At 52.6% G+C, this 27422-nt stretch overlaps 1 protein-coding gene and 1 long non-coding RNA gene across 4 annotated transcripts in view; both read left to right on the forward strand.

Moving 5' to 3' along the window:
* The window catches only part of KLF13 (KLF transcription factor 13), a 45650-nt gene extending 42583 nt beyond the window's left edge, over window positions 1-3067 (forward strand). The window contains exon 3 of the transcript XR_009541996.1: window positions 2812-3067. The gene's annotated coding sequence lies outside the window, so the exon portion shown is untranslated. The remainder of the gene's footprint in view (window positions 1-2811) is intronic.
* A 15327-nt stretch (window positions 3068-18394) lies between these two features.
* LOC132524743 (uncharacterized) lies at window positions 18395-24500 on the forward strand. 3 transcript variants are annotated; one of them, XR_009542000.1, is made up of 3 exons: window positions 18395-18646; window positions 23210-23317; window positions 24198-24500. It is a non-coding gene; the product is annotated as an uncharacterized LOC132524743 (long non-coding RNA). The 3 variants fall into 3 exon arrangements; XR_009541999.1 differs by lacking the exon at window positions 18395-18646 and adding an exon at window positions 18692-18964; XR_009542003.1 differs by lacking the exon at window positions 18395-18646 and adding an exon at window positions 18693-18964 and having other exon boundaries at window positions 23269-23317.
* Window positions 24501-27422: the final 2922 nt, after the last annotated feature.

Here is a 27422-nt window from a genome sequence, read left to right on the forward strand (position 1 = left end):
TTCCAAAGAGAGCACTTAATTTAATGTTTCCTCTAAGTGACCCAGGGCTGTTCCGTCTGATAGATGGAAGGGTGACATTGCCTTAAAACAGAAATATGCAGGCGCGTTGGCTCTTTTCGGCAGATGAGTGTGTCTTCGTTCCCAAAGTAGTTCTCGTCTGATGGCAGGTTGCGGTCCTTCTGAAGTGGGCCTGGTCGGGAGACAGGCCACCGTACTTCTGCCTCGGGTCACCTGGAGGGAACTCCCGCCCGGCAGCCCCAAGCACTCGGCCTGGGGTTCCAGCCAGCAGGCAACCTGACTCATCTGGGGCTAAAATTCATCTCACTTGAAGGGTGGGAAAAATCCATGTATCTCAGGCTAAGTTCGAATGGGCTCTTGCTAGCATCTCATCATCGCGACACGTGGAGTGCGTGTGGAAAAGAAGCGTGCGGTGGCAGGCCCCGGAAGGCCGCACCCGCTCAGACCCCCACGGAAAGCAGTTACACGGTTGGCGACCCTGCTGAACAGCCTGTATTTTTTTCTAAGATGTAGAATTGTCTTCCCGGCCTGGGTTTGTTTCAGGGTCTTTCATTTTTCTGGTTTATGGCCATGCTTGCTGGCTTCAGTGTGAGTGAGGAACCCCCAGGACTCCTAGAAACAGTAGCGAAAACTCAAACCTTTCTTTTGTGGCCGACTCCAGTGCTTGCAAGGCCAAGGGGGCAGAGATCTCAAAACAAAGGTTGCCTGACTGAAGGGAGAGTTTCCCTCCAAAAAGGCCTACAAGTGACCCTGGACTCAACCAGGGGGCTGGTGTTCAGCCCATGTCCCGAACAAGGAAGCCCTCTTTGCGTCAGCCATGTTAGGGTTGTCAGCTCCCCATACACCTACCCTGTTCTACAGCCATCGGGAAAAACGCAGCCCCTTCCACGAAGGGCCCTGGGGCCCTCTCTTGTTGGGTGCTATGTAGGAATGGGCAGTGATGCCCTCGATGGGAATGTGGTCCTGGAGGTGCCCTACCTACATCCTGCTGCACCCCACCCACGGCACTCGGGGTGCACGACGATCCCCCTTTATTCTGAGGCCACGCATCCGGGCAGGTGCAGGATTCGCCAGGGTGCAGCCTCCAGGTGCAAACTCCAGCAGCACTCGGTCCCCAGACCTCCCCATGCCCTGGGTCACAGCTCAGACCAGGGAAGGTGATTCGGAGGTGGGGACAGACAGCTGGGCCACAGGTGGCCCCCAGCCCTCTTCTGGGGACACACAGACAGGGCTGGTGGCTTTCTGGGGTCCAAGTGAAGTGCGGCAGAAGCGGGGTCTCCAAGTCTCCTCCCCTCCCCCCAGCCCAGTGTCTGCAGAAGACTGGCCGCTTTTCTTGCCAGAAGCAGGTGCTAAGGTGGCTGCCAGCGTCCACGCACGCCCCAGGGACTCGCCCCTAGAGCTCAGCAAACGAGAGGGCCACCGAACAGGGACGCGTGATCTGAGCAATAGCGTCCCCTCATTTCTCAACTCCTGGTTTCGGCTGTGTTTACAAGGCTACCTGATGTTTTTGACTTCTGACAGCTATCACTTTTTTTTTTTTTCAAACCCTTTTTCCAAAGTCATTTAAAGACTGAGTGCTGGAAGGTTTGAAGGGCCTGTTATATCCATCACGCTGTAGCCGGTAAGAAATGCTTTGCAGGTCACCCACATCCTTCTGTCCAAAGATTCCACGTGCGATTCTGGTGACCATATTTTCCAAAGCTAAAATCAAGGGTGTGGGCTGACCCTTTTTGAATTCAGGATCACCCTGGGAAAAGCCAGGTCCTGTAACTGATTTTCCCAATTCTGAGGCTGAGTTTTCAAAGGTTTGTCCCAGACACATCCCAGAGAATTTTGTACCAGAATTCGGATGCACAGTCCAACTTACTACTGATTAATGCCTGAACACCGTTTAGGGAGAGGCCCTTCCCCCACCTGCTACTCTGTCTCTCATCAGTTAGAAGAGTTGGACTCGGTGGGAGGCGTGAGCCTGGGGCCACACTTGGTTTCTACTGACCCCCATCGAGGTATTGGACTTGCAGTGTTCCCCCGACCCCACTCAGCCTCTCCCCTTCTCATGCAGCTTTAAAACCTTACTCCTTTTATTTAAAGATGAACAGGATGGGAGAAAGTGGCTTCCCCTGCCCCGCGCATCATGCATTCCCTGCGGGGGACACAGGATGCATGGGGGTCGGCGGGGCCGCGTAAGCAGCTTTCTCTCAGGGCTCGGGACGTCTTCCTAGTGACATGGCGACAGGCTGCTGCACGTGCTCGTTTGGAAACCAAGCTGAATGCCTGCCCGGCAACCACAGGTCTGGGTGAAGGCCGTCTCTCCCACTCAGCCCAGGGCCGCCTGTCCGAGGCCAGATACCTCCCTCCCCAGCCTGCCTTCCATGGAGCAGGGGGCCACTTCCCAGTGTGGCTCAGACACCCGGGGGGAGGCGTCCAGTCCTGGGTCGGGGTGCCTGTCTGGGTGTGGGTGGGAGGCTTCGCTCCCTCGCCTCACCTTGGAGAGTCCCTTGTGCCAAGTGCCAAGGACCCTGCGGGCTGGAGGCGTCGCTCTCCCGAGCAGCTGTGGGTTGTCGGGCGCGGGCCGCTGTGGCTCCCACGGGGCCGGGAATTGCTGTGTGGGTGGGCCGGGTGCACGCCGGGTCTCTGCACAAGGGGCCCCTCCTCCTCCCAAAGCCATCGGTGGAGCTTCTCTGGAATTGTTTGCCAAAATCCCAAGGTAGAATCCAAGGGTCCAAGACCATTTCCATCGAGCACACGTTTTCCTTTTCCATAGGAACTTTCTTTGTTGTTTTTTTTAACCAGCACCACACCATGCTTCCGAAGGCCATGTTTCGTCTTTCCTGGATCACTACAGTGAAGTATTACAGTTGTACAGTTCCCAATCTGGCCTTGGCTTGCTCGGATAAAACTTTGTATGTATTTTGTAAGGCATAGATTCTATATTGTAATGATGTCCTATGCAAAAAAAAAAAATTAACTAAATTGTAAATTTTATTGTTTTAACGTGTATGCATGTTTAGTGACGTTTACATTTTGAAATAAAATTTATGATTCATTATTTGCCAGAGCCGGTCCTTTGATGGGCATTGGAGAGGCTCTGGGAGGGGAGGGAACTGAAATGACCCAGCTCAGGCAGTTGGATGTAGTTGGCTCAGGGGCGCACACCAGCCTGGAACTGGCGGGCCTTAACACTGGGAGAGGGAGAAGGCTTTGCAGGGGGTCAGTGCTCTTCTGGCTCTACCCCGGGGCCCCCGGATCATCACATTCCCCCTCCCACCCCACAGAAAGCTTATCAGCCTCAATCCCCAGGAGCGCTGAAAAGAAAGGCAGGTTCCTGTGCAGGGCATAGCGCTTGTCCAGAAAATGCCCTAGATGCAGCCCACCTAGGTCCCCCAGGTCAGCCTTGGAGACTGACCCGGAACTGCTCTGCCACGGGGGCCAGGCTGGCACTGCGGAGACAGGGCCAGGGGTCCCCGGGATCTGGGGGGAGGGACAGCATCTGTTGTGGTCCATCTCCCATGGTCATGAACTGCCCCAGCCGCTCTCCGAAGCAGGGCCTGTCCGAGACGGGCAGGGCAGGGAGAGGGCCTGGACCACGGCTGTGCTTCCGCCCCACGGTCGCAGCTCTACCAGGCACAGACCCAGGACTGTGATTCTCATCACCTCTTCATACGTAGGCTACGTGAAAACCATGAAGAAACGTAAAATAGCAACAACGGAAGGCCTTGCAGTGGACGAAAGATGCTTTTTCCTAAAGCTCCATCCACACCGGCAGGCGTTTCCTGATGAGAGCTTGTTTTCTGCGTTACAGACGAGGAGGAGGGGTGGGAAGGGAATGGCCCCCGGCACACACTGAACCGTCAGGGAAACAAGCATACGTTTTCAAACAAAAGTCTTTCTGGTGCCGAGACGTGTGGAGCCAGCCCGGTCTTGGTGGGAGCGTGTTCCCAGGACGGCCGTGATTGCGCCTTCTTGGAGACGGTTCCTGGTTGCTCAGAACTCCCCGGACAGCAGCACGCGAGATGGAGCCGCTTCCATAAATAATTGTGTGCTGAGAGCCCAAAAGCTTCAAAAACATTGATGGGGAAAAAACAGCCATCCGTCCTGATGTCACGGCAAAGGTTTGAAAGAGGTCGAGGGCTCTGCTGGGGTTCCTTTCCAAAAGATGGGGGTGGTGCCTGGCGTTCAGGAAGCCTCCATTTCAGGAACCTGGGATCCGTAGAGACCCAGAGAGGCCCCCAGTGGTGTAGAAGGAAGAAAATAAACAATAGGTTTTCCCGGTGCTTGAAAAGCAGATTTACTCGTGCGTGTCCACAAACAGAGCACGTAAGCAGTGTGGGGGAGGGTCTGTGGGGACAGGACCTCAGCCCTGGGCAGTGACCAGGTGTCAGATTAAAAGGTCAAACTGAAGGCAGTTAGGTGCAGAGCTGAGGGCGCGGGGGGAGTTTGCACAGAGGCGTGGGGTGCACTGGGCAATGTATTGGTTAACAGAATTCAAAAGAGCCAGCAGGCCAGCAGGACGACAGCAAGTCCCTGACCAGAGCTGACAGTGGGCATGTGCTGCTCCCGGCTGGGACAGACCCCTATCACCGAATAAGGGGGAGACCCCTGCCGGGCCAGCCTGGCCTGCTTCAGGTCTCCCGTGATGGGGATGACCAGAGAGCTGCCTTTGCACAGGTAGTGGGGTGGCATCTGGTGCAGGGCGTGCCCTCCCAGAGGGCAGAGGCTGGCTGAGCATTTCCCATCGCATGACACTGGCCCGCAGGCCGTGAGCGCCCCGCTGCGGGGGGCGGGGAGGGGGGGGTGGCAAGGATCTGCATTCTGCAGGGGAGCCTGATCAGGAGGCAAAGCGGGGGCTGCAGTATTTTTCAGGGGGAAATCTGCAACTATCTCCCCATGCCCTTGGCAGTCCTGTTGGGGTGTGGGCTGGCCTTCGGTGAGCTGGGCTCGCGGCAGAGGGCCTTGAGTAACAGGTTAGACTGTGTAACTTATTCCGGGGACGTGGGTGGCTCAGTGCCCCCAGTCAAGCCCCCTCTATCTATGATAAACTTTCAGCCATTAGCACCACTCCGAAGGCTTTCCAAGTGGAAAGCATCTTGACCCAGTGACAGCACCCGGCTGCAGCCTCGTGGAACAGACAACCTGCAGCAGCGGCCCCAGGACCGGCAGGTGTTGATGGAGACGGTGCGGAAGCACAGGGCCCTTGTTAGTTTCACATCGTGGTCACCCACATTCACGGGAGAGAGAGGCCCAGAGAAGCGGTGCTCTGGGCTTAGCCTGTAGCCCCTGCCCCCATCACAGTGTCTTCCATCCCCAGCATCAAACAGTGGGGCAACGAGTTATTTGTGAATTCCACTGGAGTCCTGGGTGAGTACCAACAATGAATACCAATATGATTTGCATAATCAACAGGCTTCCCCTTGGACCTCCCAGGAAGTGTTGTCAACACATGCACAAGTCACACAAGGGCTACTGCTTAGTGATCCATTACTCCTTCGGGAAAATAGGTACTGAGCTCGGGCCCTGATGAGCGGAAGCTACTCCCCTCGCTTGTCCTGCTCTTTCTAACCATAAGCACGTTCCGGAGTGTTAACTGTGTGGACCCAGCCTGGAGGGTGGCTCATCCAGGGCTCCGCAGCTCTCTCCCAGCCACAGTCTGGGGAATTTCTTACGTGAACCGTCCACTCTGGGAACAAAGCTGCTAGTGTGTGGCCTTTGACTGCAGTGGAAGTGCACCCCTCAAATTCTCGGCGGTGGGGTACACGGGCTGGGGAGGCACACACAGCAAGCCTCGGCCATGATGAGCCCTCACTGGGGTGGGGGTCGAAACTCACACTTCCATTACATATATTATGAATGCAGCAAATATTAAATAATAATAAATAATAAATAAAAATGAATAATAATAAATAATTAAAAAGTTAAAGTTATCTGTTAAAATTACCAAAATGTTTAAAATAGTATCAATAGGAATGGGGGTTAGTTAAATGAGCTATGTGATGTCCAATATGCCCAATATTCACTATATTATTAAGTGAAAAGGCAGGTTATAAAACAACATGCAAAATAAAACGACGGTTTTTTTTCTTTTTTTTTTGGCTGCGTCACTCGACTTGTGGAATCTTAGTTCCCCGACCATGGATTGAACCGGGGCCCTTGGCAGTGAAAGCACAGAGTCCTAACCACTGGACTGCCAGGGAATTCCACACATTTTAATTTTAAAAAATGTTCTTTAGGGCTTCCCTGTGGCGCAGTGGTTAAGAATCCACCTGCCAATGCAGGGGACACGGGTTCGAGCCCTGGTCTGGGAAGATCCCACATGCCGTGGAGCAACTAAGCCCGTACGCCACAACTACTGAGCCTGCACTCTAGAGCCCAGGGGCCACAACTCCTGAAGCCCAGGCGCCTAGAGCCCGTGCTCCACAACAAGAGAAGCCACCGCAATAAGAAGCACACGCACCACAACGAGCCCCCGCTCACCGCAACTAGAGAAAGCCCGCGCGCAGCAACAAAGACCCAATGCAGCCAAAAATAAATTAATTAATTAAATAAATTTTTAAAAAAACTTAAAAGAATGTTCTCTACAGCTATATAATTGTAATTACATATTTGTATGCACAGAAAAAATACTGGTAAAAGACATAAAAGTCAAGCAGTTTTTAGGTAGTGAAAAATAGATTATTTTTGCCTACTTATTTTGGTTAATTCTCTGAATTTTCAAAACTCAGGTATAATGTTTGGAATTAAAATCACAATAGCACTTGTGTGAGGCTAAAAGCTTGCCCAAGCTAAGCTGGGGAGCATCCCATCCCCACCCCCAGGAGGTGTCCACCAGCATTCATGGCAGTGCCTTCGGGGAGAGCAAAACCCGGACACGCCCAAAGGCCCCCATGTGCGCCCACGTGAGAAAGGACATGCCCAGTGGCTGCCTGCACATCTGTGCAATGGCGCCATGCAGAACTGAGGGCATTAACCTTACGATTACGATATCCAAAAACGGTGCTGCACAAAGAAAGCAAGCTGCAAACAGGAAGGCTTCCATAGCATCGTGCTTGTAGAGCCGGGAAACACGTGGAGCAATGACCCTGTTCCTCAAGCATCGGTACCCACTGGCCAGGAGTACAGAGGATGCAGGGAGGACAGGGTGGGGTGGCTCAGAAACGCCCAAGAGGCTTTCACCAGTACCTTCAACATAGCATTTACTTAGGATTAGAACTAGGTAGTGGGACCTCTGGGGTTGTCTCTTTCTCCATATTTGCTTCAGGTGTGAAACGCTGGACAATTTTACATCGTCCAAGGATGGGGCTGGCGTGAATCATCTGGGCTCCTCCAGGCAGGCCTGCAGGCTGTCCCTGCACTGGGTAGATCTCTGCTCCCGAATTAGGGCCGCTGCCAAGGAGCCTGGCACCCAGAGCACAGTCACCGGCTGGGACATAAGCCATATGCAATGACCAGAAATAAAAATAGAACTGCTCTGGCCCGAGGGGAGGAGGGGGCCGAGCTCTTTGCTGGGAAGCCTCTGAAACAAGAGAAAGATTCATTGATCTGAGACTACAGAGGGATGTGGCCCTGAGTGCAGGGAGGGGTCCCAGTTACCTGCTCTGGTACCTGGAAGCATCCACTTGGGGGGTAGGGGTGGGGAGCTGTTATAATTATTGTTATTCTTCAGCCACCCACCCACGCTGCCCCCGCTGGCACCGTGCCCTTAGGTAAATATTTGAAGCTGGTTTTTTTTCCCCTTCTTGTATACAGTAGGGTAAAGGATGCATGCTCTGTATACATGGGTTGTAAAACTAATTGAGAAAGTGCCAATGAAAATACTTTACAAAGTAAAACAGCGAACTGTGTTTACTATAGGGATTGTCCAGTCATGAACTTTGTGGACTTTGGAAGTAATTTGATCACTGGTTTCATGTTTAACATTTACGAATTTTAATCAAAGTAATACGTATGAACAAGGTTAAACAACCAAATAATTCCCCCCGAAACGCAGTGATAAAATGTCTCTTTCCTCCCCCTCCCACCCCTGACCTTCCCCCCGCAAAGTTCCACCACTCCAGGGCTAGTCCTTTTTTTTATCATTTCTGTTTTTAAATATCTTGCTGGTTATTCCCCGAAGCCTCAGTGGAATGCTTATCCGTCCTTGGGTCTTGTGATTAATGGACTTCCTGATATGAAGGCTAAGTCTTCTCTGTGAACCTACAGTCACCCTCACTTCGGACCACTCCAGGAAGATATTTTTAGCATCCAGGGCCAGTTGGGTGAACACACTCCCTCAGTAGCTTAAAATCCTATCTCATTTTAGTTTGCCTTACATTTGAAACTTCATTTGTAGTATACATGTTTTTCCCTGTAGCTTTTAAATTCCTTTCTTCCTTCTTGTTAGTAAACTAATCAGGTGCCTCTCCCAGAGCCTCAATTTCTTTGTTCCCAAAGCTTCTCCCCAGCCCACTCCCTGCTCCCGCCTGCAGAGCTGTCAACCCTGAGACTCCCCTTACCGCCCCCAGGAGGGTCATTCTAGAGTCCAAATAACATGTTTTTCTCTTAGTTTTCTTTCTCATTTTGCTGAAAAACATCAAGTAACTGTCCAAGAAAGAATGCATGGGAGGTGTGTGTTTTATTGAATCCTTGAAGGTGTGAAAATATCTTCATTCTGTCCCATACGTGACTGATAATTTGGCCAAGTACAGGCAGACCTCGCTTTATTGCACCTCGAAGATATTTTGTCTTTCACAAGTTGAAGGTCTGTGGCAACACTGTGTTGCCAGAGGACAGCATTTTTTAGCAATAAAGTATTTTTAACTAAGACAATGCTATCACACACTTAATAGACTACAGTATAAACGTAAGTTTTATATACATTGGGAAGCCCCAAAATTTGTGTGACTCACTTTATTGCAGTATTTGCTTTACTGCGGTGGTCTGGTCTGAACCCTCAGTCTCTCCGAGGTCTGCCCGTATGGAAAACTAGGTTCAAAATTACTGTCTTCGTAACACCCATTGCTACCCACAGGAAGTCTGGTGCCAGTGTGATTCTCACTCCTTTGCAGCGAACATTTTGCTTTGACCCTCTTTGGAATCTTTCAACCTTTTCTTACACTGTTGTCCTGGACTTTCATGCAGATATTTCTAAGGGCAGGTCATTTTTCCTTCATCCTGCATTCCGTAGACCATTCCGTCTGAAGACTCTTTAGGACTGGAAATGTTTTCTTCTTTTATTTTATTGCTAACTTTCCTCCCTCCATGTTCTCTCCTTTTTTGTTTCATACTAGTTGAAGGTAGACTTACTGAAGCAACCTTCTGTACCCCTGACGTCTCCTTACACTTTTTCTGTCCTTCTGCATTGTCCTTGGATTTATCTTCCCTTTCCTCCTGATCTGCTCCCTGAGCTGGAACAGCCTTCTTTACTCAAATCTCATGCTCCTCTGAGACCCCGGCCACACTGGGTGGTCTTCCAGCCTCTCCTGGCATCCCTGTCCCCAGGCAGTGCCCACGGTCCCTCAGCCAGAAGCACCTGCCCTGACCCTTACCGGGCTGCTGAAACAGGCACGATGAGCCTTCTCTACCAGGTGGGGGCTTTGGGGGTTGCGGCGGCTGTGAAGGGGGTGGAGGGGCTCTGGGGCTGGGAGATGGGACTATGGGGTGGGGCTGTGGAGGAACTCTATGGGGGGCTGTGCGGAGGGGGGCCGTGGGTCACTGCCCTGTCCAGGCCGGCAGGGGCTCCTAGTGGAAGGGACGGAGTGAGAAAAGGGCTGGGAGGGAGGGGCGGGGGGCCTCTCTCGCTTCCCAAGCCTTCAGGAAGTTCCTGGAATTCACGATCTGCTCCCAGAGGGGTTTTCTGGAGAAACCAGGAAGGCTCGGGATTCCCGCGTGTGCGGGCGGGTGTGGAACAGTCGGCACCGGTGACAGCAGGGCGCTCCCTGCGAGCCGGACCGCCGGTCTCCGCGGCAAGCTCCCGAGGCTCTGCCCTCGCAGCTCCGCGGGGCTCCCGGGGAGACACCCCCGGCGCTGCGTCTCCACCGCCCACCGCATCCCCGCCCGCGCCCGGTGTCCCCTCCCACCCCGGAGCGCCCAGCCCCCGGCCTCCCTCGCCCCGCCCACTTCCTGGACAGGGCGGGCGGCCTAGTCCCGCCGCCCCCAACCCTCCGGACTACCCGCGGGTGCTCCTGCAGCTTGTATTTCTAACCCCCTCAATGTCTCTCAGCCTTCTGGCTCTGAGGATATGTTGAAGCCACTCCAGAACACACACCACACACACACACTAATTATATGATAGAAAAACGATGCCATAGTCTTGGGTAATAATGACGGTAACCCTCTCTTGCGTTGTTCTTTGCACTTTGTAATTTCAAGGTGCTTTTACTCACAGGAGCTCATCTAATGCTGAAGAGAATCCCCGAGAGAGGGAAGGAGACCATGCTTCCGGGGGCGGGAGAGGGGGTGGTTCTGAGGCTCAGCAGGCCACGTGACTGGCTGCCCGTCGGTCCTGACCGAGGCCCCAGCCCTCTCCCCGCGACCCCACCAGCTCTTTGTAACCAGAATCGCCCAGGCTTCCCTGGTCCTGGCTTCCCTGGACCACAATCCCCTGGGCTCCACCAGCTCAAGTGGTGCCCAGCTCCCCGCCGAGGCCTGCAGGGTGTCCCAGACGCACTACCTCTTCCACCCCCGCATGCCTGTCCTTTGGGGCCGTTGATGCTCTGCTTCATCCCGTGAGGGGCCTTCCTCCATTCTGGAGCCCCTTGGGGCCATAGTGTCCAGAGGACCCCCAGGGATATCTTGGGGAGGACCCGTACACGGGCCACAAAGCAGAGTGGCTTGGGCAGGCGATGTTTTGGAAATTCAAAGAAGAGTCTGGTCATTTCAACAGTACGGGCTCTGCACGGGCCCCAGACATGGGTCAGGTTGGGCCTGGGCCAAGAGTCATTGACAGGCCACATACAGACCGGGGAGTCTCGCACATCCAGAGGCAGAGGGACAGGTCCTTTTCCGATGAGAACCTGCAGATGGCCCCCTTCCCACTCACGGCAGCGCTGGACCCCGCCTGACCTGGCACCTGCCTCGCTCCCAGGGCTTTGCCTGGGCGCCCCCTGCAGTTTCTGGCGACACAGCAAGTGGGCCTGCCCGGGGCCTTCACACTTTCTGACCTCACGCTGTGCAAGCCTCCACTCAATGCTCAAGAGACTGGCCTTCCCTGAACCTGTCTAAAGAGAGGGCCCAGGGGACTTCCCTGGTGGCACAGGGGTTAAGAATCTGCCTGCCAATGCAGAGGACACAGGTTCGAGCCCTGGTCCAGGAAGATCCCACGTGCCGTGGAGCAGCTAAGCCCATGCACCACAACTACTGAGACGCTCTAGAGCCCAGGAGGCACAACTACTGAAGCCCACATGCCACAACTACTGAAGGCCGTGCACCTAGAGCCTGTGCTCTGCAACAAGAGAAGCCACCGCAATGAGAAGCCCGCACACAGCAATGAAGAGCAGCCCCTGCTCGCCGCAACTAGAGAAAGCCCACGCGCAACAACGAAGACCCAACGCAGCCAAAAATTAATTAATTAATTAATTAAAAAAATATATAAATATGTATGGCCTTCTGTGTTTAGCTTCTTACACTTAACAAAATGTATTCAAGGTTCATCCATGTTCTAACATGTATCAGTTCTTCATTCCTTTTTATGGCTGAATAATAATAATTGTATGTATATACCACTTTTTTTTAATCCATTCATCAATTGACAGACATTTGGGTTGTTTCTACCTTTGGGCTATGGTGAATGATGCGTCTATGAGCATCTGTGTACAAGTTTTTGTGTGAACACGTGTCCATTTCTTTTGGGACTACACCTAGGAGTGGAATCGCTGGGTCATAGCTAAATCCATGTTTAGCCATTTGAGGAATTGCCATACTGTTGCCATCTGCACCATTTTCCACTTCCACCAGCAGTGTATGAGAATTCCAATTATGCCACATCCTTGCCAACACTTGTTATTGTTTGTCTTTGAATGCACTGGGCCGGCTCGGTGGGTGAGGTTGTTGCCTGGAGGCTGGCTCTGGGCGGGTGCCCATGGCTGGTGGGTGAGACTTGCTTTCCACACACATGGGTACTCTGGACACCTGGGGGTGCTGGGACACGCCTGTTGTCCTGTCTATGCTGCCAGACATCTGGCTGGGGTGGGCTGGGGCTAGTGGGCAGCACAGCCTGCTTGAGGCCCGTACACTCTGGTTAGGAGAAGATGTCTGGGGCACAGTGCCCCATGTGGCCAAGCAGCCACAGTCCTGTGTCACTGGGTTGGGAGAGAGAGAGCCAGATGCAATTTCAACACCTGCTGGCTCTGCTGACGGAGAGGAAGAGCTGAAAAGGAATCCAGAACTGAGTGAAGGGGTACCTGGACCAGTTAAGTGTGGAGCCCCCAAGGTGGAGACTGCAAACTTCTGTGAATAGAGGCAGGAATTAGGTGATGGGTCATCCGTGTCTAGGGACTTAACTGGGAGGACTCACCCTCTCCAGGATGGGAGAAGAGAATGGCAGAGCAAACTCGCACAGCCTGCGGGCAGGTGGGCACCGGGCAGGGCCTCTCCGGACATTAAACATTCTGGCAGCCAAGAACGCAACCCAACATTCCTTGCAAAGGTAACTCTGATATTGTTTTGGATGACAAAACTGTAGAATTGTCCATCCAAATGTCGACAAGAAGCTAACCCACAGTTTTAACATTGTTAAGCAGATGCATTTGGTCTTTTTGCAGCTTTCATATTTAAGATGATCTGGTCTGGCCAGCCTTGGAATTAGAATTTAAGGACATAATTGAGTAATTTAGTCTTGACATTTTCAACTTGAAATCTAAGTTCTTATGCAATATTGAAACACTCAGAAAATGTGAGTCACTGCACTTAACGTATTAGATTTATAAAATAGTACTTGAGAGGGGTTTTTGTTATTGAGGATATTGAAATACTAAAAAATCAAATTAAAAATTAAAGGTACAGATGTAATGCAATGTGTTTAAAGGGGTTTAATTAACAAAATATGTGGATGGGCAAACACAAATCAAAGCCCCTCCCCCGCAAAATGATGGCTCAAATTTGCCAAGCTTATGTGTAAAATGAGAACATAACTTGAATTTAAAAGCTCAAGGAAGAACTAGGCCTTTATACCTGTGACTCTGTTCAACCGAATATTTAAAAAATTTTAAATAAACTCTCCATTTTGTTCATAACACGTACCCTTTGAGGATAGAAAAAATCTCCCATAGAATTGGAATGGAGCGAAGAGAATTCCACTCACTGCTCTGACGCATGGGGGCTGAGGAGGGTCCTGGAACTGAGCAGGACCCTGTGGGCTCCTGGGCACAGAAACCTTTCTGTGTCCCCTGTTTCTTGTTTGTAGGGAATAGACTCCAGCCTCCATGACCTTCCCTGAGTCCCAAAGGGCAGATTCGAACAGTTTCTAATCAGGGAAAGGATGGGATACAGACACAAGGGAGGAGACCACCTGAGGCCAGATTAAAGGAGGCCCTGCACCCACCCTGATCCTTATCAGCAACCCCACCCTTGAACCCCTGCTATAAAACTCCTCACCAAATCCCTCTGGGTGGGGACACACAGTTTTTGAGGCACCAGCCCACTGTGTCCCCCTTTGCCTAGCCCAGCAATAAAGCTATTCTTTTCTACTTCACCCCAAACTCCGTCTCCGAGATTCAATTCGGCACTGGTGCACAGAGGCCAAGTTTTCAGCACCAGGCCCAGGCTGATCTGGGCTGCCCCACGACCCGCCATCTGTCCACTGTGGCTTTGTCCCAAGTCTATCCCCACCACAGCCAGAGGCACTATTCAAAAATGTCACTCCTGCTTAATCCCACCAATGCTTTTCCATCACACTCAGGATAAACCCCAGCTCTGCACGCTGGCCCTGCCGCCCTCTCTGGCCGTCTGCTCTTCCTGCTTGCCCCCCGCCCCCCCCACCATGGCCATCCAGCCTCTCTGGCCTCCGGTCTGTTCCTCAAGCCACGGAGGGCTCCCGCCCAGAGTCCGTGCCGCTGGAGGTCTCCCCGACCTTGGGCCCACCAGCTCCTTCTCATCTTTCCTCTCCTCCGCAGAGCCCCCTGGCCCCCAAGGCTGAAGGACCCTGCATCCTCTTTTCCTTCTCTCCTCACTGCCATTTCTTTTTTTTGGTTTGATGTTCCTTGTCTCCTCCATAAGACTGTTGAGTGTCCAGGAGATGCCTCCTTGGTGCCTGGGACAGTGTCTGATACAAGAGTAAGTGAAGAATACGTGTTCACTGAGTGCACGTATGAATAAGGAACGTGTTGGAAGCATCACTTGACGGATTGAGAAAACAGGCTTCTGGGCTCACTTGGCCAGTGTCACCCTTCCCCCTCCCCCTGCCCCCGCACCACCGGGTGGCGGGCGGTGGAGGGGGGGAGCTCACTGGGCCTCCTCCTTCCTCCAGTCCATGTTTTTCCTTTGACACTGCTGCAGGGACAGCCCTGGGTTCGTTTCCCACAGGGATTGAAATTGACAAATTGCCCAGGGTCGGGGAGGGTGTTGAGGGAAGCCAGGGCCATGAGGTCAGGTGGGGCAGAGGTGTGCTTGGTGGGCAGGTAGGCCACCCGGCACTGGGTCCAGGCCACGCCCAGTGTAATTACCAGACAGGAACCAAGCGAGCCGCGACCACGCCCATGGGCCTGCCCGGCCTAATGAGCAAGGCCCAAGGCGTGGCGCCTCCCCTCCCTTGGGGACGCCACGGTGGCTGCCGGCTGAGAGCCCGGCCCTCCAGGGAGGGGCGCTGGGGCCGCCCTGTGGGCCACATCCCACATCCCACACCCTTGTCTGTTCTGGAACATTCCTGGGCCTGGTTCCCCTTTAGGGCAGGGGCTACTTCTGGGTTCCTGGCTCTGACAGCTAGGCAGTCACTGACATCCTAGGGCCTCGGTTTCTCCATCTGACAAAAGAACGGGTTTGTTGCCAGGATTAAATGAGCTAATCTGTGTACAGCTTGAAGCCAATTTGATTAGCCGCTTTATTATGGACCAAACCCAGTGGCCAGCAGTTCCTGGCACATCATACATGCAGAGGGATGAACTTTACAGATGAGGAAGTGGGGGGCAGAGTTTGGGGGCCAGTGTGGGGTCTGCAGACTCCTCGGCTCTTCCTGGGGTCCCCACCCCCTCTTCCGTCTGTCTCCCTCCTGCCTCAGCAGGACTTTTGGCAAGACTCCTCCCAAGGAAAACACCACCTTGGATCTGCCGTCTCGGCTAGTGCCGAGATCATCTTAGTTTTGTGCAGTATCGGGGCCGCGGGGTCCTAATTAACCTAATAAGGAGCCTGCCGCACACACGTCTGCGCTTGGGCTCCGCTCCGATGGCTACCCGGTGATTTGCCAAAATAAGGCCTTTGCCTGGACAGGTCCCACCAAGAAGCACGCCGTGGGGGGTGGTAACGATGTTGTTTTCCATGCCTCCCGCCCCTACAAGTGTGGGAGCCCAATCCTAGAGGCACGGCCATCTCCCCGAGGGAACAAGCCTCAGGGCTGCGTGGGCAAGAATGACCAAACATGGGCTCGTGGACATGTGACATGGGGAGGGGTAGAAACACCCAACACAAAGCCAGCCGCTGCCATTGGTGTGTGCGGCCGGGAGGTGGGATGGACAGCAGGGAGCTGCCCGGCTGCAGGGCCAGCCCGCACCCTGGCTCCCATCCAGCGCCTGTTCTGGGGACGTGCTGGGTGCTGCTTCCCCCGTTCCCTCAAAGGTACCAGGAATACCCCTGGAGCAAGGTCATACCTGCTCCACATCCCCTGGGCCCAGCCCAAGCTCCTCCGAGCCACCTTTGCCCAGGGGTCGCAGTGCCAGGTCAGTAGCCCGAGGTCCCCAGGCCCTGGAGAGACCAGGCAGGAAGCCAAGGCTTAGGAAGCTGCGAAGCAGGAGGACGGGACCTCGCCACAGCGGCCATGTCCCCGCCTGCCCAGGGCAGCAACAGGCTCCCCGTGGGAGGAAGTGTGCTGAAGCCAGGTCCGGGAAGCGCAGGGCCAGCCCCGGTGCCTACAAGATGCTCGCTCACTTGGCCCTTTGATCCACCCGGATGAGCAGGGCTGCACCTTCAGGGAGGTTTCCCCAGAGACACTGCTGGGGGAGGCTCAGCCCCACCCTGGCCCAAGCATCCTGTGTGTCCCTTCCTGTGTGCAGGCTGCCCTGCAGGAGGTGGCAGCAAGCCCTCTTCGGCCGCTGTGCTCACCCAATCCTCTGCGCGGGCAGGGCTCCCTCTGGAAATGGAAAGGGGTCCTCAGCCCAGCAGCTCCTGAGGAGCTGGGCCTGGGGAGGAAAACTCACCTGGCGGGGTACCTGCAACCCTGCATTTTCTGGAGTCCGCACTGTGCCAAACCACCAGAGAATCGGGCCCGCGCAGGTGCTGGGCTAGCCCCAGGGGATCCTGGACACCCACTGCTCTGGCTCCAGGCCCAGGCCTACTCCCTTTATTCCCAGACCGGGTCCAAGGTGCTGAAAACTGCGCTAACCGCCATGTGTGGACTGGATGCCTCACAACGGGTGCGCTCTGAGTCACCGCTGGCTGGCCTGGGGCGGGGGGCTGCGGTGGGCTTGCCACATGGCCGAGAGGCACCAGCCACTGTGAGGCAGGGTCCTGCGGCCCAGGAGCTCTTCAGGCCTCAGGCCTGGCCTGGCCAGCCCGCCAGGCAGGGATGAGCTGAGAGCCTGGCTCTGGGCCTCACACCTCAGTGTCTCGTCCTCTCCAAGGCCCTTTTCCTGGATGACCTTCGCAGCTTTAGTGACCCCTTTCGTTCCACTCTGCTGCCCGTGGGGAGGGTGACTCGGACCCCCAGGCTTGCATCAGTGTGGCCTGGACCCACAGAGGCTGCAGTGAGCGGTTCGCAGTAAGCTGCCAGGGCTGGTCCTACTCTCGCAGGCCGTCCTCACCCTCCCCTCCCTCTGCCTGGCGCTCCTGCACGGGAAAGGGGCGTCCTCACATACATTTTCTCCCAGGCATCGCTGGCATTAGGGCCTCCTTCACTTTCATGCTGGTATTTTAATTGGGGGAGGGGCAGTAAACACCTAAGCACACGTGTCAGGTGGTGACCGGGATGAATAGAAAACAATGATGGAGGGAAGGGGTCCCCGAGTGGAGGGGCTCTGCAGCTGTCAAGGGGCTGATCAGGAAGACTTCCTTCAACAGGTGACCTTTAAACAAGGACCTGAGCAAGGTGAGCGAGGGAGCCTGGCAGATACCCGGGCAGAGTTTCCAGGCAGAGAAGGGCAAAGGCAAGCTCAGGAGGTGGAGGACCCTGGCGTGTGGGTGGGAGGAGGGCAGAGGGGGACGGGCCCTGTGGGATAAGAAGTAATGTATCTGGTCCTGTCGCTGATTCCTAGAGCAGAGCTCCTAAACCCTTGGAATTTCCCAAGTGATAAGAGCGTCTTCTGTTCTTTCTAAGGACCCCTCCGGAGCAGGAGTTTATGCTAATGAGGTAACTTAGGGTGGGGCCCTAGATCCCCTCAGGGTGGGGCCGGTCACCAGCAGGCCAAAGGATTAGAAGGTTGGAAGTTTCAGCCCCATCCGCTGACCACCCCCCCACCCAAGGGAGTTGGGGCTGCAGATTAAGTTCCATAAAAACTCGTGAACGAGCAGATGGGATGAGCTCAGGGGTTGGTGAGCATGTCCACAGACCAGGTTGTGATGCACCCCAGTTCCATGGGGACAGAAGCTTCTGCACTCAGACCCTTGCCCGATGTACCTCTTCATCTGTATCCTTTATACACCAGTTATATTAAGCTGGTGCTTGTAGGTAAATGTTCCTCTGAGTTCCGTGAGCTGCTCTAGCATATTAATTGAACCTGAAGAGTGGGTCTTGGGAACCTCCAATTTACAGCCAGGTGGTCAGAAGCACAGATGACAGCCTGGGCTTGGGATTGGAGTCTGCAGTGGGGGCTCTCCTGTGGGAGTGAGCCCCTAACCTGTGGGATCTTGTGCTTCTCCTGGTAGATGACGTCAGAATGGAAGTAAATTTGTTGCAGGAAGATCCCTTCCAGGGCCTGAGAGTGGACTCTTGTCGAGCACTCGGAAATGAATTGTCCGAGGAGACACGTGCTGACAAAGCAGGAGACTTTATTGGGAAGGGGCGCCCGGGCAGAGAGCAGAGGGTAAGGGAACCCAGGAGGACTGCTCTCTACGTGGCTCGCAGTCTCGGGTTTCGTGGCGATAGGGTTAGTTTCCGGGTTGTCTCTGGCCAATCATCTTGCTTGGCCTGTATTTGGTGATTCAGGGTCCTTCCTGGTGGTGCGCGCATCTCTCAGCCAAGATGGATTCCAGCACAAAGGACTCTGGGAGGTTGGTTGTCTCCTCCCTCTTTTGGCCCCTCCCAAATTCCTCCCGGTGGCAGCACCGTGCTCATGACCTGTTGTGAGACAAGTCAGGCAAGCGGGCCTGGCCATGGCGGGTGGTTTCCATCAACAGTTCCCTAACAAATTTGCAGGACATCCAGTCATCCGCTGAGAATTGAAGAACGGCTTGATGTTGGGAAACATGCCAGGAGCCCCAACGTGGGTTTAAACTGGCTCACTCTGCTGTGTGCAGGGTGAAGGGGGGTGGGGTTAGTCAGGAAGACCAGGCAGGAGGCGGGTCCTGGAGCAGGGTAAGTGGTGTGTGTGTTGTGTGTGTGTGTGTGTGTGTGTGTGTGTGTGTGTGTGTGTGTGTGTGTGTGTGTGTGACTGACAGTGGTGGGATGCCGGCCACACTGTGGAGGGACCAATGGCTGGGTTTGGTGGACGTGGCCTGTGAGAGAAAGAGGGAAGATGAGATTTGGGCCTGAGCACCTGACAGTGTGCCGCTGCCATCACCTTACTGACCTCCCCGTCACTGCAGGGAAGAAGAGCTATTTGAGAGCTCTGCTCACCCGCACCAGGCGGCCCATCCAGGCTGCCTGAGTGAAGCAGGGCATGGGCTCCAGGAGGTAAGGATTGATGGGCCGCCTGCTCTGAGGGCAGCTGGCTGGGGCCCACACCTCTCCCTCGGGAGTGGGGACCAGGACTGGCTGGGTGCCGCCCAGTGCAGCCGGCCTGGGCGAGGCCTTCCCAGGGGAATTTAATCCTCCTAATACCCTGGGAGGGAAAGGCTATGTACTCTGGACTGAGTGTTTGTGTCCTCTCTAAATTCATATGTTGAAATTCTAACCCTCAATATGAAGGTATGAGGAGGTGGGGCCCCTGGGAGGTGATAAGGTCATGAAGGTGGAGCCCTCGCCCCTTTCACCAGTGAAGACACCTGTCTGTGAACCAAAAAGGGGGCTTTCATCACACACTGAATCTGCCAGGATCTCGATCTTGGACTTCCAGTCTCCAGAACTGTGAGAAATAAATGTTTATAAGTCACTCTATGCATAACATGGTATCGTATAACACCCTGTGTACACTGGGGTGTTCTGTTATAGACTGACACACTGACATTATCGTGCCCATTTTACAAATGAGAAAACTGAGGCTTGGAGGTGGAGGACTTGCCCTTGGCCACACTGCTGGAGGGCACTGCAGGAACCTGACTTCAGTTGTCAGGCTCCCAGGTCCCCATCCTTCCTCTGGTTTCTTAGGCCATTCTGCTCCCTGAACCCAGAGGGCCTATGCCTCAGGCCGCTGCCTCTGGGGGCCGGACTGGAGCTGGGGTGAGCCCAGCAGCATGTTCTGCTGGCGGTGGAAAAGTGGAAATGGGCGAGCTCTGAGTTGAGAGTGGCTTCCCTGAGTCTGATGTGAGAGCTGTGAGATGGGACAGGTCGGGGACAGGACACTGGACACTGCTGTCCTCATGCAGGTGTTCAGTTCCGTAAGCAACGAGCTCCTCTGAGCCAGGCACAGTGTTCAGAACACCGTGTGTATCAGTCAGGACATGATATGGCATAGTAACAAATGACCCCCAAATCTCAGCAGTTGAAAGTAAAAGGCTTGGGTTTTGTTCCTGTTGTATGTTCAATGTGACCCACAGAGATGGCACTGTCACTCATGCCTTCAGAAGAGGGACAGAGTCAAGGCCAGCAATTAAATGCGGTCACACATTATTTCCACTCAGGCTGATTGTCCAAAGCTAGTCACATGGCCACATGTGATTCTGAGGTGGGGGGCATGGTGGGTGGGCAGGAAGATGTAACCAGAGAGCAAGAGATGTTACGTTTCTGTAAGAGAAAGATGCCATTTCTGTTACTGCTGCTGGTGATGACGAGTTACCCCCAAACACAGCAGCTTAGATCATTTTATTGTGCTCCTGGATGTTGAAGGTCAGGATTTGGAAAAGAACATTTAACAAAGCAGGACCCTGTGGGGTTCCTGGAAATGGAAGCCTTTCTGTGTCCCCTGTTTCTTGTTTGTAGGGAATAGGCTCCAGCCTCCATGACCTTCCCTGAGTTCCAAAGGGCAGATTCAAACAGTTGCTAATCAGGGAAGGGAGGAGATGAAGAGACAAGAGAGAAATAGCCAAGAAACAATAGGGTAGCCTTGGGAAAGGGTCCTGGTTCCCCCTCAAGGGATACACGTAACAATATCTTTGAGCTCTTCTGCAGACTTAAACCCCAACAAATGGAAGATGTTAACTATCTGATGAAGTATTCTTCATTCCAGAGAGGAGGTCACAGTTTGATAAACTCGAGAACCACAGAAACACATCGGGAGACCACCCGAGGCCAGGTTAAAGGAGTGCAGGCCCTGCACACACCCTGTTCCTTATCAGCAACCCCTCCTTTGAACCATTGCTATAAGACTCATCAAATCCCCCTGGGCTTGGGACACACAGTTTTGAAGGCATGAGCCCGCCATGTCCCCCTTTGCCTGGCAAAGCAGTAAAGCTATTCTTTTCTACTTCACCTGAACTCTGTCTCCGAGATTTGATTTGGCACTGGTGCGCAGAAGCCGAGTTTCCACATCAAACCCAGCAAGGAGGGTGACGTCAGCGGCCGCGGTGGGAGGGGACACCAGGCTCAGGGCTGGAGTCATCTGAAGAGTCACCACCTCACGTGCCTCTGGGACGGTCACGAGGAGGCTCCAGATGGCCTCGGGGCAGCTTTGGTTTCCTCACAGCAGGGAGGCTGCCTTTCAAAGGGGACGGTCCCAAGAGAGACAGGTAGAGACCATCTCATCCTTTGTGACCTGGCCTCACTTACCCCGGGGTGGCACCCTGCCCGGATCAGGAGCAGGGAACACAGCCCCACCTCTGTGCAGGAGGAGGGCCAACGCTGGGTGCAAGAAGAGCCTGCTCTGTAGGAGATCTGCTGATTGGAAAATGCGATTTGCCCCAGAGGAGGGGTGGGAGACGGGAGAGCGGCACTGGTGTCTGCTATAGCGGGGAGGATGCCGCACATCCAGGATGCAACCTGGAGCTCTCTGCGTGGGCAGTTTCCTGGAGGCACCCTCAGGACCGTCTTGCTTGAAGCCGGCAGGCAGGGCAGAGAAGGACCAAGATGCGGTTCCCCTCCTGGCTCTGCCTGTCCCCAAACTCTGGACCCTGGGCAGGCCCTTGGCCTCTCCACGGAAGAGACCCCAGAGCAGGGAGGCGGGCCTCTGCCATCCTCTGAGAGGAAGAGGTTGAGGTGAGACACGGAGCCAGGCCAGGACCTGCTCCACAGAGGTGCTGCTTAAAAGTGTGCAGGGGACGGGGATCACTGGCCATGGAGGTGATGCTGGGCCGAGACTTTGGGCCCAGGTCCCCCAGGTGGCCCCAGAGGACAAAGGCCCTGGAAAGGCAGCTCCAGTCAGGGGAGGTGTGAAGTCTCAATGCAGGAGGAGAGGGGGCTGAATCCAGCCCCCACCCCCCGACCAGGCAGGACCCAGCACTCCCCTCCTCCCGCCAGTGAGCACAAGTTCCCGACTGCTACCGTGGATGGGGAGCTGTTCCCCGACGGCAGGAAGCTCAGGGTAGAGCTGGGGAGTCAGGCACCAGACAGCTTGTTGTCTGGAATTCTCTATGGGGCAGGTCTTCCCGGGAGGAGGACGCTGCTCTGGCCCAGCCCACGCCGGTGTCTGAGGCCTCATCCAAACATGGGACACGAAATGTGGGGAAGCTACTTTGGGAAAAGTTTGCACTGGGGGTTCGGGCCGGGGGGTTGCGCCAGGATCCCCGTGAACTGTCCCTTCTTTCTCAGGGCCCTGGAAGCCCAGCTGCTTCCAGCAGAACCGAGGCGCAGCGCAAAGGACCCAAGGACAGGAGGAAGGGCGGCTGCAGGCCGTTTTCCGTTTGCTTTCTCTGCACAGCGCTGTTGCCAACTCCAACAGTCATGTCCCCCATGACGTCTGGGGACACAGAAGTCCCTGATTCTTTTAGTGCTTCTTCTGCCAGTAACCACCCTGGGGAAGATCCTTCACTCCGGGCTTGGTAAGGCTGGGTGACGAATTCAAAGCCAAGGCTACAATGAAACTGGGTGCCCGGCAAGTAATGGAACGAAAACTCTGGGCCCAGAATTCTTGTCTCTAGACAAGAATTTTGGGCCTCCAAAAAAGGGTGTCATCATGCATTCCGGCTGCTGTAACAAAGTACCACAGACTGGGTGGTTTATGAACAACAGAAATGTATTTCTCATATGTATAGCTGATTCACTTTGTTATAAAGTAGAAACTAACATTGTAAAGCAATTATACCCCAATAAAGACGTTAAAAAAAAAAAAAGAAAGAAATATATTTCTCACTGTCTGATGGCTGGAAGTCTCAGATCAGGGTATCTGTAGGGTTGGGTGAGGGCCCTCTTCTGGGTGGCAGACTTCTCACTGTGTCCTCACGAGGCGGAATGGAGAGGCTAAGGAGCTCTGGGTCTCTTATAATCTCGAATGAATAATCTCTAAGGAAGGCTCCACCTTCATGACCTAAGCACCCACCAACACACCATTGCACTGGGTGTACAGATTCCCAACACTGGGGGGACACAATGCTCAGACCATAGCAAAGGAGGTGAAGAGTGACCAGACCACCTGAGCCATGGACAGTGGCTATTCCCGAGTACCCAGGACACGCAGACCGCTGGGGAGGTACGTGGTGCCTGCCTGGGCTCCCTCAGTGGGCCCCACCACATCTTCTCCTCCCTTAATAGTGGTACCCTTGGTTTTGAGCGTGGCACACTGCTAGCTGGACCAGTTCTGGCCAATGGAGTGTGAGTGGCAGCACCATGAGGAACTTCTATTCCAGGAAATAGTTTTTAATTTTTATTTCTTTTTATTTTATTTTCCAGGAAGTAGTTTTAAAAAGAGTGGGCAAGGCCTTCATCCCTCTTTCTCCTTCTGCTGGCAGGAATGTACACATGATGGCTGGAGCTGGAGCAGTCACCATGGACCATGAGGTAATCTTGGGAATGGAAGCCGCACACAGCCGAGGCTGGGAGGGGGGGAGCCTGAGCCTCAACATGCCGCACCCTCCCTAGCAGACCTTCCTCCTCCCACGTGGAGTAACTTCTGTCTTGTTTAAGTCACTGTTGTTTTAGGGTATCTTTCACCCACAGCTAAAGACAGTCCTAACCGCTACACCCCTCTCAGAGCATTTGGAGTCAATTACAGTTCTCGCACAACACGTCAGCCAATGGTTATACGTGATCTCACTGCACTGGAGCACCGTAGCTAAGCTCAGGCTGTTTATTGTGGGATGACTCTGGTCTTGTCAGGGATGAGGCCTCCTACACACAGCCCTGTTATCATGACTATGGTGACAATGGCATGTGTCTGGGACTTACAGACACATGAGAGAACTGAGCCAGCTCAGGTGTCCAGGGGCAGACTGAACACCCTTTTACTTCCTTCCCCTCTCCAACCCCCCTGGAAACGGCAACTTAGCACAATGCCAAGCAGACACGAGAAGAGGGTGGGAGGACTCCTGACAGATATACTTCCAGAAAATAAAAAACAGGCATGATTATATTGATGTATAAACCAAGGAGGAGGAGACTGCAGCTCAGTACACGTACAAGAGGCAGCTTGGGTAGAGGTGCTACCCTCCCCAGCACTCGGAGAGGCTGTGAGCTCAGAGTCTGCAGTTTGTGAACAGGATGGGCCAGGGGCTTTGCTGGGGGGTGGGGAGGGGAGAGTTGGTGGAGGGAATTGTCCACAGAACAGTGGGGTGAGCACTCTGCTTGCCTTGAACCCAGGCTCCACCACGTGGCTAGCAGTGCTGGGTTTGCCTTCAGAAGTGACCTTGGAAGCAGGCTTAGTACCACCCTCATTCACCAGGTCTCTGTGGGGTGAGGAGGTCCAGCACCCTCCACTGAAGGCTGCCGGTTATGAGTCACTCTGTGGACAGAACTGGAGCCAGCCTTCCCAGGAAGGGGTGAGGCCGGCTGAGGAAACAGACCCAGACAGCAGAGGAGAGCTTTGCCCGCTGTCCGCACGCCTCAGTCTGTCTCTCCTCTGTACATGCAAACTGGCAACCAAGGAAAACAGTCGCCGCGAGAGAAGGACCTGGATGAACCAAGTAACAGCTGTCCTGGGAAGATAGAGATAATAAAGGCAATGAGCAGAACTTAAAAATCATAATTAACATCTCAGAGATATTTGAGGAGGCATTGCATTCACAAAACAAGAACAGGAAGCTAGAGAAAGGAAAAATCAGGAACAAGAAAAAGTTCAGAGAGATTAAAAATATGATTGTCAAAACAAAACAAGTATCAGGAGAAGGGCTGGAAAATAGAGTCAAAGGAACTTCCCAGACTAGGGCAAAAAGACAAAAAGATGAAAAACATGAGAGAAAGTTAAGAGTTGTGTGGTATCATCCAGGATGTCCAAAATGTGTCTAAGAGGAGCTCAGAAACTATGAGGATTCAGCTTAAGCAGTGCTTAGAGGAAAATTGATAGCTTTAAATGCCTATATTAAGAAAGAAGAAAGACCTCTAAATCAGTCATCTAAACTTCCATCTAAAAACACTGAAAAAAGGAGAGTGAAATAAACCTAGAGTGGGCAGAAGAAAGAAAATAAATAAAGACCAGAACAGAAATTAATGAAACAGAGAATATAAAAACAGTAGACAAATTCAGTGAAACCAAAAGCTGGTTCTTTGAAAACATCAACAAAATTGACAAACCTTTAGCTAGATTGACTAAGAACAAAAAGGAGAGAAGATTCAAATTACTACAATCAGAAATGAAAGAGGGGACAGTACTACCAACTTTATGGAAATAAAAAGGATTATAAAGGAATACTATGAACAACTGTATGTCAACAAATTAGGTAAATTAGATGAAATCGACAAATTCCTAGAAAGACACCAATTACCAAAACTGACTCAAGAAGAAATAGATCATCTGAATATAACTATAAGAAAGAGATTAAATTAATAATAACAATAATAATAATATAAACTACCCATGAAGAAAATCCCACGCCCAGATTGCTTCCGTGCTGAATTCTACAGTCCTAGACTGTTCAGGCTACCACAGCAAAATACCACAGGCTGGGTGGTTTATAAACAACAGAAATTTATTTATCATAGTTGAAGGCTGGAAGTCTGAGACTGGGGTGCCAGCCTGGTTGGGTGAGGGCCCTCTTCCAGGTTGCAGACTCCTCATTGTATCTTCACATGGTGGAAGGGGCGAGGATTCTTTGTGGGTCCTCTTGTATAAGGTCCTCATGACCTACGCACCCCTCAAAGTCCCCACCTTCTAACATCATTACATGGGGAGTAAGGATTCCAACATGTGAACTGGGTGGGGGTGGGCACAAACATTCAGACCCTAGCATCTTCCAAACATTTAAAGGAGAATTAATACCAATTCTTCACACACTTTAAAAAATAGAAGAGGAGGGAACACTTTCCAATTTATTATGAGTTCAGTATTATCCTTGTACCAAAACCAGACAGGACATCACAAGAAAAGAAACTGATAGACTAATATCTTTTATGAATATGGATGCAAAAGTCCTCCAGAAAATAAGAGCAAACCAGATCCAGCCACAAATAAAAAGAACTACATATCATGACCAAGAAATTATCCAGAGACGCAGGGCTGATTTAACATCTGAAAATTTATATAATACAATAGGTCAGTTGAATAAAAAACAAAAATCACATGAACATCTCAAAAATCATTTGCCAAAATCCAACACCCCTTCATGATAAAAATACTCACAAACTAAGAGCAGAAGGGAACTGCCTCCACCCAATAAAGGCATCTGTGAAACTGCCACAGCTACCATCATACTTAGTGAAAGACTGGATGCTTCCCCCTCAGATGAGGAACAAGACTACTTCTGTCACATTTATTCAACATTGTACTGGAGGTTCCAGCTAGGGAAACTGGGCAAGAAAAAGAAATAAAAGGCATCCAAATTGGAAAGGAAGAAGTAAAATTATCTTTATTTGCAGATGACATGATCTTATATGTAGAAAACGCTAAAGATACTACACACAGGGACTTCCCTGGTGGCTCGGTGGTTGAGAATCCGCCTGCCAGTGCAGGGGACACGGGTTTGAGCCCTGGTCCGGGAGGATCCCACATGCCGCGGAGCAACTGAGCCCGTGCTCCACAACTACTGAAGCCCGCATGCCTCAACTACTGAGGCCTGCATGCCTGGAGCCCAGTGCTCCACAATGGGAGGGGCCCCCGCAATGAGAAGCCCGCGTGCACTGCAATGCTCACCGCAACTAGAGAAAGCCTGTGCACAGCAACGAAGACCCGACACAGCCAAATAAATAAATAAATAAATTTATAAAAAAAAAAAAAAGATACTACACACACACACAAAAACCCCAACCCTGTTAGACCTAATAAAATAAATGAATACAGCAAAGTGGCAGGATACAAAGCCAACACACACAGATCAGTTGCATTTCTATACACTAACAGTGAGCAACCTTGAAAGGAAATTAAGAAAACAATACTATTTCCAATGCATCAAAAATAATAAAATACTTAGGAATAAACCTAACCAAGAAGATGAAAGACTGTACACTGAAAACTACAAAACACTGCTGAAAGAAATTAAAGGCATAAATAAATGGAAAGACATCCTGTGTTCATGAATTAGAAGACTAAATATTGCTAATATGTCCACATTACTCAAAGCAATCTACAGATTAATGCACTCACTATCAAAATGTTAATGGCATATTTTTCAGAAATAGAAAAAAAAAACATTCCTTTGGAATCTCTAAGGGCCCTGAATAGCCAAAACACTATTGAGAAAGAAAAACAAAGCTGGAAACCTCACACTTCCTGGTTTCAAAACATATTATAGGGGGCTTCCCTGGTGGCGCAGTGGTTGAGAGTCTGCCTGCCGATGCAGGGGACACGGGTTCGTGCCCCGGTCCGGGAGGATCCCACATGCCACAGAGCAACTAAGCCCATGTACCACAACTACTGAGCCTGCACTCTAGAGCCCACGAGCCTCAACTACTGAATCCCGAGCACCGCAACAAAGAGCCCCGCTCGCCGCAACTAGAGAAAGCCCGCATGCAGCAA

This window comes from Lagenorhynchus albirostris, chromosome 1 (assembly GCF_949774975.1).
Source record: "Lagenorhynchus albirostris chromosome 1, mLagAlb1.1, whole genome shotgun sequence".
In the NCBI taxonomy this organism is placed as follows: Eukaryota; Metazoa; Chordata; class Mammalia; order Artiodactyla; family Delphinidae; genus Lagenorhynchus; species Lagenorhynchus albirostris.